The sequence below is a fragment of the Perca fluviatilis genome, chromosome 13 (assembly GCF_010015445.1).
Source record: "Perca fluviatilis chromosome 13, GENO_Pfluv_1.0, whole genome shotgun sequence".
NCBI lineage: Eukaryota > Metazoa > Chordata > Actinopteri > Perciformes > Percidae > Perca > Perca fluviatilis.
This window is the reverse complement of record NC_053124.1, coordinates 12086009-12101619: the sequence shown is the minus strand read 5'-3', so window position 1 is coordinate 12101619 and position 15611 is coordinate 12086009. Positions and strand designations below refer to the sequence as shown.

At 41.0% G+C, this 15611-nt stretch overlaps 1 protein-coding gene across 1 annotated transcript in view; it reads left to right on the top strand.

The window, feature by feature from the left end:
• Positions 1 to 2986: 2986 nt before the first annotated feature.
• The window catches only part of dlgap3 (discs, large (Drosophila) homolog-associated protein 3), a 141483-nt gene continuing 128858 nt past the window's right edge, over positions 2987 to 15611 (top strand). Inside the window, exon 1 of the mRNA XM_039821143.1 lies at positions 2987 to 3133. The gene's annotated coding sequence lies outside the window, so the exon portion shown is untranslated. The remainder of the gene's footprint in view (positions 3134 to 15611) is intronic.

Sequence of the window (15611 nt, the reverse complement as noted above, 5' to 3'; positions counted from 1 at the left end):
CCTCTTTTGGGTATTTATGTGATACTGTAATTGGCTTCTTCTTTTTTTAAATGTCATTACTGACTTGTTTATGAATTGTTTATGTGAAATTGTTTTTGAATTTTACATCAGTGGAGGACAGTGGATGCCTGCAATTGCATTGGCTGTGATGCATGGATGTGTATTTGAATATGCTGATGGGATGTGTGGGATAGGTTATCCAAAGTTAAATTTATCATTTCTAAGAGAGCCTATGAGAGGGAAAGATTACCATTTGTCTTCTCCATTGACTTTCATTTATTTTCTAAAGATTGACTCCTCTGGGAAATACCTGCATTTAACACTCAGTCTGGAAAAGCACTTAAAAAAAAAACTTATGGTTTAAAAAAACAAAAAAACAATCCAGCCAATGTTTCTGGAGCAGGAAATAGCATTTCCAATTTATTTGTGACCATTGGCAGTTCTCGACTGGAATTCAAAATTTTTCTATGACACAAAATTGCAACCAGTAGGTTGACTTCATTCAAAGTGAGCCTGGGGTCAAGGCCTTCTGACATTTGGCCTTAGCGTAGTTCGGACAAGTGCTACTGTAATGAAGATACAAACAGATCTGCTGGCAGGCTGTGAAGCAGGTGGCACAAGGCTGAGCTGTTAACGATTCTAGCCAGTTGATGAATGCCCTGCCACATACATGAGGGGTGAGGGTGCGTGTTGTGTCGTGTTGGAAATGCGGATATTACACCTTGACCCAGTGAACCAATAAATATTCATTAGGCTGCCTTCCATAGAGAGACAGTGTATAGTTACATTTCAGTGGCCTTGTTATGTAGGACAATGCTGTGCCATGGCTAAGCTGGAGTGCAATTGACTAGGAGAGATGCCACAAATGGATAATATACTGAAGCGTGACTTTCTCTCCTATTCTTAATATGAGCATTAACACACTTGAGTGAGTAAAATACACTTGCCTATAGCAAAGCTTAGGCCCCAGGGTTGCATGTTGATGTACTAAATGTCAGTGTGGGAGGTTGGCATGTTTAATACATATAACCTGCTCCTACTGCAATCACTTAGTGAAAACTAGACCTATTGGGGTTGGCGTGTGGAAGCATGACATGCAGATCTACATCATTCCCATATAGGCAGTTCCCAGCAGGATCTGAAACATCGCCTTAGAAAGTAGTCAAAGGCCGATGTGGTCACACTGTGTTCATGGAATTTAACACCAAGTGGAGTAGACTTTGACTAGGTCTCAACTCTGATATGAAGTTGACACTTTCATTCATCCTGGAAGTCAACACATTTATAGTGTCAGCATTCTTTTGTGAACAGTTAAACACACACACACACACGCAGTTTCACAAAGTGGCCTGTATCAGTGTCACTGACCATGGTGCTGAAACTAAAGGCTGCCATTGCAACCAAGCTGTTCCACAACTGTCAACACAAATAATGATACAATACTGGGCATAACTGTGAGGCACTTGCACATCACTTCCTGAGATAACTTATTGTAACTGCAACATGCTGAATCCTCATGAAGTGCTGCCGCAGTAAATTAAAGTGTGTGTGAAATACTGTATGATTGCCTGTGGGTGAAAATCAGAAGCTATAAAGTGAAACAATTATATTTTCAGAAAAATATCACTGTTTTTAAATAGACCTCATAGTCATTTTCCTTTTTGAAAGTACATTAATATATCATGAATATTTATCAGCTCTGAAATATGTTTTGCTAATGAAAGAGGGGGAGCACAACATCCCCCACTGGCCAGTTGGGTTAGTTGAACTGAGAGGGATTATATGGAAGTTGTAATTTAGCATCCTGTAAATGTTCAAATTATTCTCTAAAACTGTACTTTATAGCCTGCAGTTGAAAAGGACTTTTACTATTGAAGATAAAGAAGCTCTTAGGGTGGATCCTGGCTTCTGAGGAGCCTCTGTTTCTGTCTCTGTGGGAGCAGCAACGCTGAATGTATCATGAGAAATCAACACCAAAGGCGCTGCGCAGCGCCTGTGAAAATACCGGTCCCCGTTAGGAACTGAAAAAAAAAAAACTGGGAGGCTCCAACGCCCTCTCGGTTGCGCGCATATGCACACCTCTCTGTCTCACTTCTCTTTCCCTCACATATTGTAATGTGACACGTGCACGCCAAATCTACCCATTTCCAGTAGTTCAGCTTAAGTTCAGGAAAAAATAAATGTAGGTCATTACTATTATTATTGTTCTTGTTATTATTTGAAAGTATCAGTCCACTTAGTATCCAGTCACGCAATAAAACACTCATGCAATCATGAAATGAACCTAAGGCTTATTGAAAAAATCTCTCTCTCTCTCTCTCTCTCTCTCTCTCTCCTGACCCATTTACAGGAGCTAATAAGTGCCTGACGTGATGGCGTATTCAGAATAGGCGGCTATGTTGCTATACACATTACGGGTGAGGTATTTACCTCCCAGTAATGTATAGGCTGCACTGTAGTGATGTTGTGCGTCTATGTCAATGAAAAGTCCATATTTAGGTCAAAATCAATTTGATTCTTTAATCATCGCATTATTTACAAAATATGATGTTGATCCCCTACATTCATTGCCCTAAAAGTCAGTAATGAGTATTACTTTTGTAATATGGAGTATGTTTTAGATCAAAGTAATGAATTTGACTGGAAACCAATGACAAACTTGTCATATCATAGCCTATATTAATGATTTTGTTTGCAGTGCGCGCCAGCAAATCTGTGACCATATTCAAATCGAAATATATATCACTGGTTTTTAATAGAAGAATAAAAATCACTAGCCACTTTAACTGAATGGCTTATAGAGTGATTGATTTGCAGTGTGTTGGCCTTCTCGGTCCCCGCGGTTTTATTTGGCCCCTCCTAGAGCAGCGGAGAGGGGCCGCTGAGGATCCCGTGGACCAATCGGTTGCCTGTAATATTTCAGCGGGGAGCCCTCCCTGTGAACCAGAGAGAGAGAGAGAGAGAGAGAGAGAGAGAGAGAGAGAGAGACCGCTGGTTCTCACTGCTGTTTCTGCTACCTCCGTTTTCCTCACAGCGATCGGAGAGCTGCGGAATAGGCGTGTGTTTCTGTCTCTGTTACTCCAACAAAGATTACGTTGAGTGAAAACGTCGCAAAGAAACCTCGACTTTAAAGGTAAGGACACTCATGAAGCTGTTGGATGGAGGTGCTCCTGTGCACATCTTTGAACGCTCACTATCCGTGCGTGCAGTGTAAGCAGGCTTTTGCCTCTTGACTGTATGGTAAAGATAACGACTATATTGGCTTGTATCGGCGGCGCAGCACTCCCTTGGACAGCAGGGACAGGTCGGGGTGCCGTCAGCGGTGCTCCCAGCTGTGTCAACTTGACAGGAGAAAAAAAATAAAAAGAGAAGTTGCGCTATTTGCCAAGGCAGGACGTCCCCCCCCCCCTCACATACACACACTCAAACATACAGGCACCAAGTGGTATTTGGCTGGCAATTTCCAAACACATATGGAGAAGACTCTGACATGTTTTTCATTCGTGCGTAAATGTTCGCTGACCGTGAAAGCGCGCTTGTGCGTGTCTGAAAGCTATGTGTGTTGTATGTGTGTGTGTATATGTCCCGGAGAGGAATTCGCGCTGGCTGCAGAAGTGTCGCGTTTACACTGCAAAGCAAGGAGGTGCACAACGGCTTAATTAGGAGATAGAACGAGCGTAGAACGAGCATGGCGCTTTGGATACAGGGAGGAGATGATTCCTCAGGACCACCCCGGTCCTGGAATCCTCCAGGGGGCTGCTGATGGCAAAGTGGGGGTCGTTTAGGATGCTGCACATTTATTACTCCACCTGTGTACTGTAGATGATGAAAGGAGGAAAGCTTTTCCAGAGCGGTTTTGCCTCTCTAATGCACCTTTGGCGCTCCTTTGAAAGATGATGACCATTATCCTTCTTAACATCTGGTTTCACATAAATTATCTCAGTTCCCACCTCTTTTCCTGCATGCTACAGCCCCTCTTTTGGCACAGCCACACTGAATCTTTTGGCGTTAGTTGGATTATCTGGATAATGTGTGAAAAGGTCAGATGGATCAGGCATAGAACATGGCTCATCCACACCATGCAGGTGTGCTTTGATATGTGTTCCTATGGTGTGTGATGTGAAATTAGATTTAGAGGATGATTGTGGGAAATTATGGGTACACCACAGATGGCTTTTTGCACCCAATTACTGGGAATCCAGGCTGTATCTTACTAAGTGTGTGTTAGTACATGTGTAGGTGGGGGGTTGCTTTAGGTAATGCATTAAAAGGGTTTTGATGTTGTGTGTGAGATATACATTATCTAAAACGCCCTTGTGTCCAACACCACGTGGCTCCAAAACCTGATTAAATAAAATCAAATATGATTGGATAACAAAGTGGAGTGTTGACTGACTGACCAGGTAATGTAGTTGTTTTAGTGCCAGTGTAATCCATCTGTAAAGCTACAGTAGGACAGAGCTTCATACGTAGCACACCGGCCCTGAATACTCAAACCTATCCTCCCATGACATGATTCAAACCACAAGAGATGAAATTAGTATTTTTTTGGTATGAATGTGCCATATCCAGCTGACTTCCTCCGGCATCCTTTTGGTTTCCTCTTTCTCTCTTTTCCTCAATCAATTGCACTTTTCTGTCTGCAGTCTGTCACATGTGAAAATGGTGTGATGGAACAGCGGGTTCAGTTATAAAGCAGGACCCACTGCTTATTTTTATCCATCAAATGGAAAAGAGGGGTCAGTTTGACAGGTCAGAGACTGATTACACAGAAAAATAGATTGTTGATACAGGGGAAATAAAGTTTTTTCCCCCACTTTGTTAACTTATATACATATATGCTATAGAAATTACATTATTTACCTGTATATCACATTTCCATTATTAATTATAACTCATTGTGCTGTGGGCATAAATAAATACTCCAAACAGCAATTAAAAGCGCTGAAAATGCTCTTCCGTCTAATCAAAACATCTCTTCTTCATTCACTTGGAAATACACAGGACATTAAGAAACTAAGATGATTTCAAAATGCTGGTTCATGCGTGGACTTATCAAGTCTCATTCAGCTTTAAAAGTGATTTTCTTTTCTTTGAAACAAGCAAAAAAGAAAATAAGAAAAAAAAGAATAAGCAATGTGGGGTAGACATTTCTTGCAGTGTGTAGGATTGAATTTGCCAGGGCTCATTCTGGTGCACAAATCCCATTATTTCTTTTCACCATCACATAAGAGACTTGGTAATGATGCTCTGTCTTGATGGGTGCATGAAGATTAAGCACAGCCATTGTTTAAGGTTCCTGCACACAGAGAGAATAAAAGATGCAGGGAGTGGGACAAGCAACACCTTGAAGGTTCATGATACTAGAAAGATGACACAAACAGAGGTTTTAGTTCAATTTCTTGGGATAAAGTGGCTCAATGTCTTATGTCTTACAGGATATCACAACTCAGAACATTAATTGATTGTGTTCAACACTGATTTGATATGTGCTTGTACAGGCCTAATGGCAGGATTAAGAGTCTACAGCAATGCTAACGGCACTGTGACTCTGTACATTGAGCTAAATGCTTACACCAGTATGCTAACACGCTCACAATGACATTGCTAAAAATGCTGATGTCAAGCAGGTATAATGTTTATACCATGTTCGCCATCTTAGTTTTTGCTAATTAGCATTAAACATAAATTCCAGCCAAGGCTGATGGGAATGGCATTAGTTTTGCAGGTATTTGGTAGCCTGGGAAAACCCTGACCACCTTCCGGCAAATTTAAGATTTCCGCTGCAAGACCTTCTGACCAAGAGCCCATTCAAGCCCATTTCCAATTTGAGGTACCAATCACAATCTTTGAGGGGGGCTTTACATGATGACGATAGCGCAGCGTCGGCAAGCAACTTTTTGTTTACATTCAACATGGCGGCCACCGAAACGCAGCAACCCGTTGATGCCGCTGTCGCTGCTACGTCACCCGGATCGTTGGTCTGATTGGTTGAAGCACTATCCAATGTGCCCGGAGGCATTTGAGCGGCGTCTGTTGGTGACGCCCCTTTGGAAATGGGGTGTGAATGAAGCTTCCTCAGACCCAATCTCAGTTACAACTGAGAAGGGTCTGGTGTCAACCAGGCTAGGTCTCTGGTCTTAAACTAAAGTATTGGACACATTTGCATTTGGAATTTTTACCTGATGGTGGCGCTAGATGAAAAGTCGGGGGGATCACCAAAGATCATTGCAGTTTATCTTAAGGTCGGTTTGAAAGTCTGTAGAAAATGTCATGATAATCCATCTAACATTTGTTGAGATATTGCAATTAGAACCGCAAATGTCAACCTCATGGTGGCGTGAGAAGGAAAGTCAAGAGGATTTATCCACTGGGAACCATGAATAATTGTACCAAATATCATAGCAATCCTTTCAGCAGTTGTCAAGACATTCAGTAAATACCAAAAATGTCTAGATGATGCTAAATGAAAAATCAGGAAAACATGGAAGTCAGTATGACTCATACTCTGGGGAACATGAATGTCTGTACAAAAATGCATGGCAATTCTATTTAATAGTGCTTGAGCTATTTCAGTCTGGACCAAAGTGGTGGACTGTCTGACAGACTGACATTGCCATCCCTAGAGCCATGCTTCTGGCGTTGTTAAAAACTACCAGCTCAGTTTAACAATTATAGAAAATGACCACAATTCCAAACCCAAGTGATGCCAAAAAAAATGAGTGCCATTACTTTGAACGCTATGTAGACAGCTTGATTAAAAAATGTAAAAGAAACTTGACCAGGGACGTCACTAGGATTGAAAGATGGGGGGGCTTAGCCCCCAGGGTATTTGTAACTTGCGTTTGCAAAATCTTTGCACTCACATCTTTCGTTACCGTATTAGAGCTACACTTCAACAACCAGTCAAGAAACCAATATGTTAACAAGTAAAAAGTGACAGACATATCCTCTTCTTCCATTTCTATTCTGTTCCTTCTGTCTTATCCTTTAAGATAAAAAAAAAACCCTGATTCTAATTTCATGACCTCGAAATGCAAATTGGTCACATGAAACAACATCCAAAATGTCCAAAAACAGACAAACAGAGGCCAGACAGCTAATAAGTTGGTAAGGTAAACAAATATGACAAATAGCAGTACAAGAAAAAGAAAAAAATAGGTATCACTGCATACTTTATAATGTAAGATATTAATATGGATCCTATTTAAAGTGGCTACTGTCTGAATACAATAACCTGATGGCGGAAGGAATAAAAGATTTGGAGTAATGATTACTGTATATACTGTATGTAGGGTTGCTTTCATTTTATTTTCACATGTGTATCTGTGGGCATGTGCTCATCTTTACCCTAGCATACATTAAGGCAACATCTACATATTTATTTAATTTATGACAGCCAATGAATGAGGAAAGTTAAATTGGTTAGAATGTAGCTAGCATATATAATAAATATAATGAAATAATTTAGTTTAGGCTATGCATAGTATCTAGACCTGCCAACAAATGCTTATTGTTAGAAGTAAACAAAACAATCCTTAGACCTATAGACCACTACTGACCTCAATCAGAATCAACTGCCCTGCCAATCTCTTCCAATAGCCATCTCATCTGCTCAATGAATTGAAGGAACATTCTATGGGGATTGCTATTGTTTTAGAATATGGGGGGGAGGGTGCATAGCGAGTTTAGATCAAAGAGTAGCGACGAGACGAGACGAATCCTCCAGTTACTCGCAACGCTCTGAAAGCTGCCAGTTCACATCAATGCAACGAGACGGTGCGGTGCATCATCTTGATAGCACGACTCTTTGTACTTTGGTCTAACTTCTGACTTTATGGCTATTTTTTTCTATCTATCTATCTATCTATCTATCTATCTATCTATCTATCTATCTATCTATCTATCTATCTATCTATCTATCTATCTATCTACCTACCTACCTACCTATCTCTCTCTCTCTCGCTCTCATTTGTTGCGTCTAAATATGAATGAGGATAAATCAAATTGTTATTGTTCTTATTATTTACGGGGGCTTAGGGACATTTTGGGGAAGCTTCAGCCCCCCTAAAATAGGCCTAACGACGTCTCTGGACTTGACACAAGGTTTGCTCAATGTAATACACTGGACATCATTGAGAAATGTAATGGTTTGTGGATCTTCTTACATATCCAATTTCCCTTTCATTAAGCTTCTTTGGACTTAAAACTTTCAGAATCACCATTGCTTTATTCTCCCAAATACAATCTGGCACTGATAAGAGTGTCCCTTTGCAACAAAGCACTTGGTTATCATCTCTACAGTATATCAAAGCTATGAGCTGAAATCCTGCAGTAGTGGGATAGCAGTACTGGTCTGGATGACAAGGTGAAGGGCTTTAAGAAGTTTCCATATTGTTACAGTTACCTCTAAAGCCGACCGCTGCATGAAAAAGCAGTGCAGAGGAGATAGTGCTATTTGAAAGAAAATCTCTCCATGTTGATATAGTGCATTCATTTGAAATCTGGATGAATGGGTGCTGTCGATGAGAACAATTTGGAGTAGCAGGGGCTGGCTATGCACACATTCCCTCCCTGCTTCTCTCTCTTCATGTTGTCTGCTAATCTCTCTCCTCCCCCCTTCAGCCATGACTCTTATAAACCACGCTGAGTGTTAAGCCATAAAGAGGCCATTTTGCATATTGCATATCAATAAAGAGCATTCAACTCTAACACTGGGTGTTTTATTGGGCTCTCACAGACACAACCAGTAGATTGGTAGCCATTCATGCCCAATATAAGCACTCCATGTTCTGTCATCCATGTGCTTTATGGAGGTAAGGTTTAAAGACGTTGTGTGGTGATCAAGACATCAACCAGTCAACTTTTATGAATATGGAAGCAGTTTTTTGCAGTCATATCATTTAACCTCTAATGGCAACTGAAGTTAAAACAAATCAATTACAATAGCAATGACAGATTTGAGGCATACTACACTCAAGTGGATGAAAGTCATCCTGGAGGATCAGATGCGGAGTGGAGTGATGAGAGGCATGGGTGTGGTTCGTGATTTGAATAATCAGGATGCAATTTTTTTTTTCTAGTGTAATAATCAGCTCAGGTTCTGCAGGGGCCACCATGACTGATGTATGGTCTAATCTGGCTTGCTTGCTAATATCCCTGTGGTAATTAAAAGAACAACATTTACCTTTGAGTTAATCAGTGGATGTAACATTAGTCATTTAAAATGTTGCCTGTCCTGCTGTTGTATCTCCCTCACAGAGCCAAAATGAAGGAAGGAGGGAGATTACGGTCGTTATGAAACACAGGCCAGCATAGATGAGATGATTAGATCCTGCATGTTGTTATTGAAGCTAAAATAACCAGGTGCATTCATGTCTTTCTAATGTGGAGTGGATTCAGGTTTGGATAAATGTTGGTGAAAGTGGATGAAATATCTGCTATCTTCAAGCTTGTTGTAGACAAACATTAGTCATGAACACAATGCATATGCAAACTGAAGCAGGTGCATTGTATCCCAGTTTTCCATGTAGAATGACTCAGTTATGTCAAATTTCATATAGTGACTAAAATATTTTTAAGGCCCCCCTTGCATTCTTCATCCCACATCAGTTAGGAGAGACAAGAGACATGCATAGGTTTAGGTATAGGAAAAGTTAAAAGGGCCACTCCTTCAATTTTACACATACACTCATTATGAGGAGTACTCAGCCTGTTAAAACAGAAGTGTAATATGCTCTGTGGCTCTGGAGGGAGCTTTCCAAAGTCTGAGAGAGTAACCCTGATGATCTTGGCATGGGCTCAGAGACTTCAAATTAACTGAAAAGGCTTTGTTAAAAACGAAAAGCATGGAGTTTTCTTATTTAACAGAAAAAAACAACCGTACACCTTTTGAATCTCAAGTTTTCCCTCTTTCACCAAACTTGCTTAACTGCCTTGTTAACTCATCGTTTGTAAAACACACTTTAGTCAAAGTCAACAGAAACAAAATATAACTCGTCTTTGTTAGTCTTTCCACTGTTCCTACAATCACTAACCCTAAATCTGGTTTGCTTGAAATAAACCCTTAATTCACAGTTCGATGTGAAAATATGCTGGCTTTTCCCCCGCTGGCTCTCTCTGCCATTGCTGGCGTCTTTGTGAGAGCCAAGTGAGAGTTGCTGCTCAGCATGCAGCTCGTTCCGCGGAGGCAGACCATTAAATTAGCTAAATAAATTGACAAAAATCAGCCCAAAACATTGCTCCCCAAAATATAACTGCCGATCTACTTAGCCATATATTCGTACAATTGCCCAACCCTGGTGCAGCATTCAAATGTTGATTTATAATTCAAATGTCAACATTATGAATGAAGCTTCAAGGGACGAGAAGTCAGGATATCTTGGCCTTAGCTCAGCTTCGTAACTTTGAAAAGGTGAAAGCATACCAATGTACATTGAGCAAAATAATGATTGTCAGTTTAGTCAATAAAATGGCATTAAATAGATTTTAAGGCTGTTCCAATTGTGCTCAATACCACCCTGACATTTTCTAAGTGGGTTTGTAGTGATATTACTGCTAATCTTTTCTCCCATGTCAAAAGGGCTTCCTCTTCCCCACTCTCTGTTGGCACGCTCGGCGTGTTGGCCACAAGACAAACACTAATAAAAAAGCGAGGCCTGTATTGTAATCCAGGTTTGGTGGAGTGAGGGCATACCGCACACATGAACACCCTCTATGGATGCATTTTCATATCCTTCACACTTATCTTTTAATTGTCAGCACTCCCCCTCTTATCCATAAACATACCTTCATTGTTGCTATAATGGAGCTGCTCTTACTGGAGACTTAGCACCTTGATTTCCCCCTCCAAATGATGATGATTTAACCACACCCGCTTCCGTTATTGCAGAATAATGGGTCAACCCAAACTAAGAATCGCTATCCATGCAGTACACACTCACAATAGATGTACGAGCCACTCAGCGTGCTCAAAATGATGTAATGGAGAGAAAGATACCCACCCAGCCCCCAACACTCCAATACAAACTCTGTGTTTGAATTGTCTCACTGATGGGACCTGAAACAGAGCTTGCAGGCGAGCGGCAAGGTTAAAGAGGCGAGGGTAATTGATGTAACCTATCTGGGTGGAAAAAATGTTTGCTCGTGTTCACAGTGTACTCTTGTCTGATGCACTTGGGCATGAAATTGTTCCCCTTTCCACCCTAGCAAGCCCCAAGCCCAAGTCCACTGCCCATTTCTAGCCAGGCGAGTTGGCCTTTCTGCATGTGTGTCTTTAAACGCTGGGGTTGTCTGTTTGCCTTCAGTCGCCTGTGTGAGTGTTTATTTGACAGGTTATTGATGTGTGTGTGTGTGTGGGGGGAGTTTAGGGGTGGGGCAGGAGCAAAAAATGGGTGGGTGTTGGGTGTCAGCTGGCCTTCTCCATTCCCCTCTGACTGACAGAATAAGTGAGCAAGCGCTGCAATGATTACGGGCTGCATGGAGAACTGCGGCAGAATGATCACTGAGCATTTCATGCTAAAATCAGAGACAGAGACTCGCCTATGAGAGAAGCTGAATTTAGGACTGTGGCTCAAGTGCTTCTGGAAATTGATCATATATTAGTCCATTCATATATTGATAGAGGAATGTGTGTTTGTATGGGTGCGTTTTCTATCTTGCCTTCTCTCATGATTGATGAATGGATGAATTTTGTGATTGATGACCATGAGTCACAACCATGCGTTAAATGATGGGGAGTTCAACAAGTCGTAGGCTAAAGAGAGAGAGAGAGAGTGTGTGTGTGTGTGTGTGTGTGTGTGTGTGTGTGTGTGTGTGTGTGTGTGTGTGTGTGTGTGTGTGTGTGTGTGTGTGTAAGTCCCAGTAGAAAACAATAGCGTAGGATATATCCGGTGTTATGTGCTTGAGAAACGCTGCCCAGGAGATGTATTTGCTTACTGTACATTCTATAGTAGGCTGATTGTCAACACAAATACACACATTCTGCTCAGCATTTCCCATGAAAATTGTGTGCAGGAGAAATAAGCAGTTGGCTCCCAGTTGTGAAAAACTAATTTTTTCTACGACTGCATTGCTGGGACCCAGTTTCCATTAAAATATCATAAAACGACTTATTTATCAAGACCGACATAAAACGTCTATATTTGTACTCTTACTGAGCGCAATAATCCGTTATTCCATTAGAAGTATAGTAAACATGTCTTTAAAATATCCTAAAAAAAATTATTTTTCTGAATTAAATTGGCCGTTCCCTAACCCCAACCCCCCTTAGTTACTGTTACTATGCCTGACAACCTTTCTTTCTCACACAGAACAGTGTGAGTTCGGATGATATGTGAAAATTATGTTCACTTTTTCATAAAAGCATGAAATTTGGTACACTTGTACAGTTTAGGGTGCTTAACATTTTCAGAAAGGGAGCCATTGCAAAAACGCCTCGTGGCGGCCATATTACTTTCCGCAATAACCAGTCAATCATATCTCCTGAAAAAGTAAGCATTTCACCTCAAATTTGCTAATATCATCCAGACGAATAGTTATTTTCTAAAGAATGGGTCTTCAATTACACACAGAAGTAACCAAAAGAGGACTCCACATACAGCCGATGACGGCTAAAATGACAACTTTTGCTAGCTGGTAGCTAGAATTAGCTAAATTGTTGATGCTAGTTCCATGAGTTCCATGAAAACTCAGTCTACAGCTAACTGTTGTTCCCACCTGATTTACTTTAAAACAAGAACCCATGCACACAATGGCTACATAGGCCTACATAATTAGGGTGACCAGACGTCCCGGTTTGACAGTCCCGATTTTGAATTGCTTGTCCCGAGTCCCGACAAAAGCCTGTCAGGACGCTAAAATGTCCCTGTTTACACCAGGAGCGGCGTCAGCCGATTTTTCCGGGTCTTCAGCCCCAAATGTTTTGAATGTAGCCCCGAATGTAACTTTGTCCAGTTTATTTTTCCGAGGCAAATAGAACAGGCAGCTACGTGCGGGGTCCAACCATGCTGTATTTGTTGCTATGACCTAGTAACCATCTCTCCGTGAGGAAAGCTGTGAAAGCCGGGTGAAGTTTTCGGAGGAAACATAGCCAAATCAGTCTAAAATACATTGATGCCATCATCACAAAGTTTAGGAGCGCAATGCTAATGATTTAGTTTGAAGTTCCTGTGACGTAACCTTTCCAGTCTATGGTTCAGACTCAGACACACGGAGCTCTGAAGCAGACCTGTGGGTCTCTTAGTGTCCACTCTCACTGTAAACAGCTGTGCAGCTTCAGGTTTATGGCTGCGCTCAGCTGTTAACATACTGCGGCAGATGTGTTGCGTTTGTACTGCGTGTATTTCTGCAGTAGTTTCGGGTTTCCTCCTCCGATGTATAGCAGCGTACAGCCACTTCCCTAGCTAAACTCTTTGTCTCATTCAGACAACCAAACGGGGCTCTGTGTCTGTCAGAAGGTCTGAGATCTACCGTATCAGCAGAGCAATCACGTAATGCACAGCAGACTATGGTGCAGGTATAGATTATTTTCTGAAAGATAGTGACTTTATTCTTGTAATAGCCTATTATAACTTTATTTTTCTCAAAGTATCATGACTCCTCCAAACCTCAGAGAACACAGATATACTGTATTTTGAATGTGCACAAAATTTTGGACATTGCTCAAACACATCTGAAATATTACAGTCCAGGGATTTATTAATACATTAACAACAAAAGACACAAAACAGGAGGGAGGAGTAAATTATGCTAGGCTACATGTGTGCGGACTCAGATATAATTAGAAAAGCACATCTACAGGAGAATAAATAGTTCAAAGTAATGCAGAATGCCTGAGAGCCTTACTTCAATATATTCCATTATATTTTTATGTTTTGATTGTAATCTGTGTTTCTCTTTACATAAAGATATTTGCAGCATACATTGATTCAGAAAAAGATAGAAATAGGTGCATAAAAATTCACCAGAATGCAGGAAATAGTGTTTAATGCTAAAAAATTTCAATAAATCATTTTAGTTCTTTTGGTGTTAGTGGAATAAATAACACTTCAAAGAATCTTTTTTTAGAAAAAATCTCAACAGAAATCTCAATCTAAACTGAATAAGACTGTTGCTGCAATTTAGTTAATTTTACAGGAAAAAATACTTATTAGATGAGGAGCCTACGATTAAAATAATGAAGTAACTGTCTGTGTATATGTCTGACCTGGGCTGGCACATGTTAAAAAGCGTGCGCGTGCACGAGCACTACGGTCACGCGCAAAGTGTCCTGGTTTTAGCTCCGGGAAATCTGGTCACCCTATACATAATGCTAAAGGCAAAGGCTAAAGTTAACGGTTCCAAGTGAAAAGTCAGCATCCTCTTTGGTTGATTATGTGGAAGGGTGGTTAACTAGTTTCTCAGTAATAGGCTTTAGTACAGTAAATTAAAATTTAAATACTAAATGTGATACTAGGTTACTACTGAAGTTAGTAAGCTAGTTAGCTGGTGTATGCTAATATTTGCAGCTGTTAGAGCAGATGAACACACTGTTTTAATCCATTCCTCTCAATTTTTCTGTTTTAGTTTTTTCCAAAGCACAAAAATCAAGTAACATCACTCAAAAGCATGTAGCGTAGCCTACAGAATCATGTGGATCATGTGAAAAGCCTTGAAACAAGTTGATTGATTGAATATGAAATTATCTCTCCCCAGTGGCAAGTAAATGGGAAGACTTGATGCTAGATTAAATGAGTGTTAAACTTGATGTTTTTATGGTTGCGGCATGGCTTTCCCCTCACTCTGGCACGATGAGGGACGTTTTTCACCTGAAGATGATCAGAGGATGGAGAAGCACGAGGGGGAAAGCACGAATAAAGGAGGGTGGGATGATGGCCTTAATGGAGTGGATGAGCAATTGCGACAATGACTCAGGATGAAGGGATGGCATTTCATGAATGGGTGATAGAGGGGAGCGAGGTGGGCGGGAGAGAGATATGAAATGATAGAGAGGAGTAGTCTTTAAATGCTACATCATAGGGTAGCTATTCATTTCATTTACCCACATTCTCTCCTCAAGGTGCATCACTTTTTAAAATGTCTGTGTGCCTTTCCTCTTCTTTTGCTCAATTCTAAGTTACGCATTCCTTCGGCTCCTCTCTCCTTTTATGGCTCCCTTCCTGCCTGCTATCTCCTCTTCCCTATTATTTTAACTTTCATTTTTCACTTTGCATTCCTCCCCTTTAATGCTTCCTCCTTCCTTCATCTTTCATCCTTTTTTCTTCGCTCCATTCATCATCTCATTCTTAACACTTCTCCCCCCATCTCATCTTCTGCCCATTTCCCTAACGCCCTGTTAATATCTGCCTCCATCGCTTCTTACCCTGCCTCCATTTTCTAGATTTATTTTCTAATTCTAATAGCTGCCATGCTTCTTCCCCAGCCTTCGTCCTCATCTAGTTGAAAAGTCTACCTCTCCGCCTCTTTGTCAACCCCCCAACAAAAACATTTCAGCCTCCCCATCACACTCCCTTAGCATGTTTTCCTCTTTTACGTCAAGCAGTCCCTTGCCTCCTCTCTACAGCCCTCTAAATCTCTTGTAAGAGGGGCAGGTGGCGGTGCAAGTACACGCT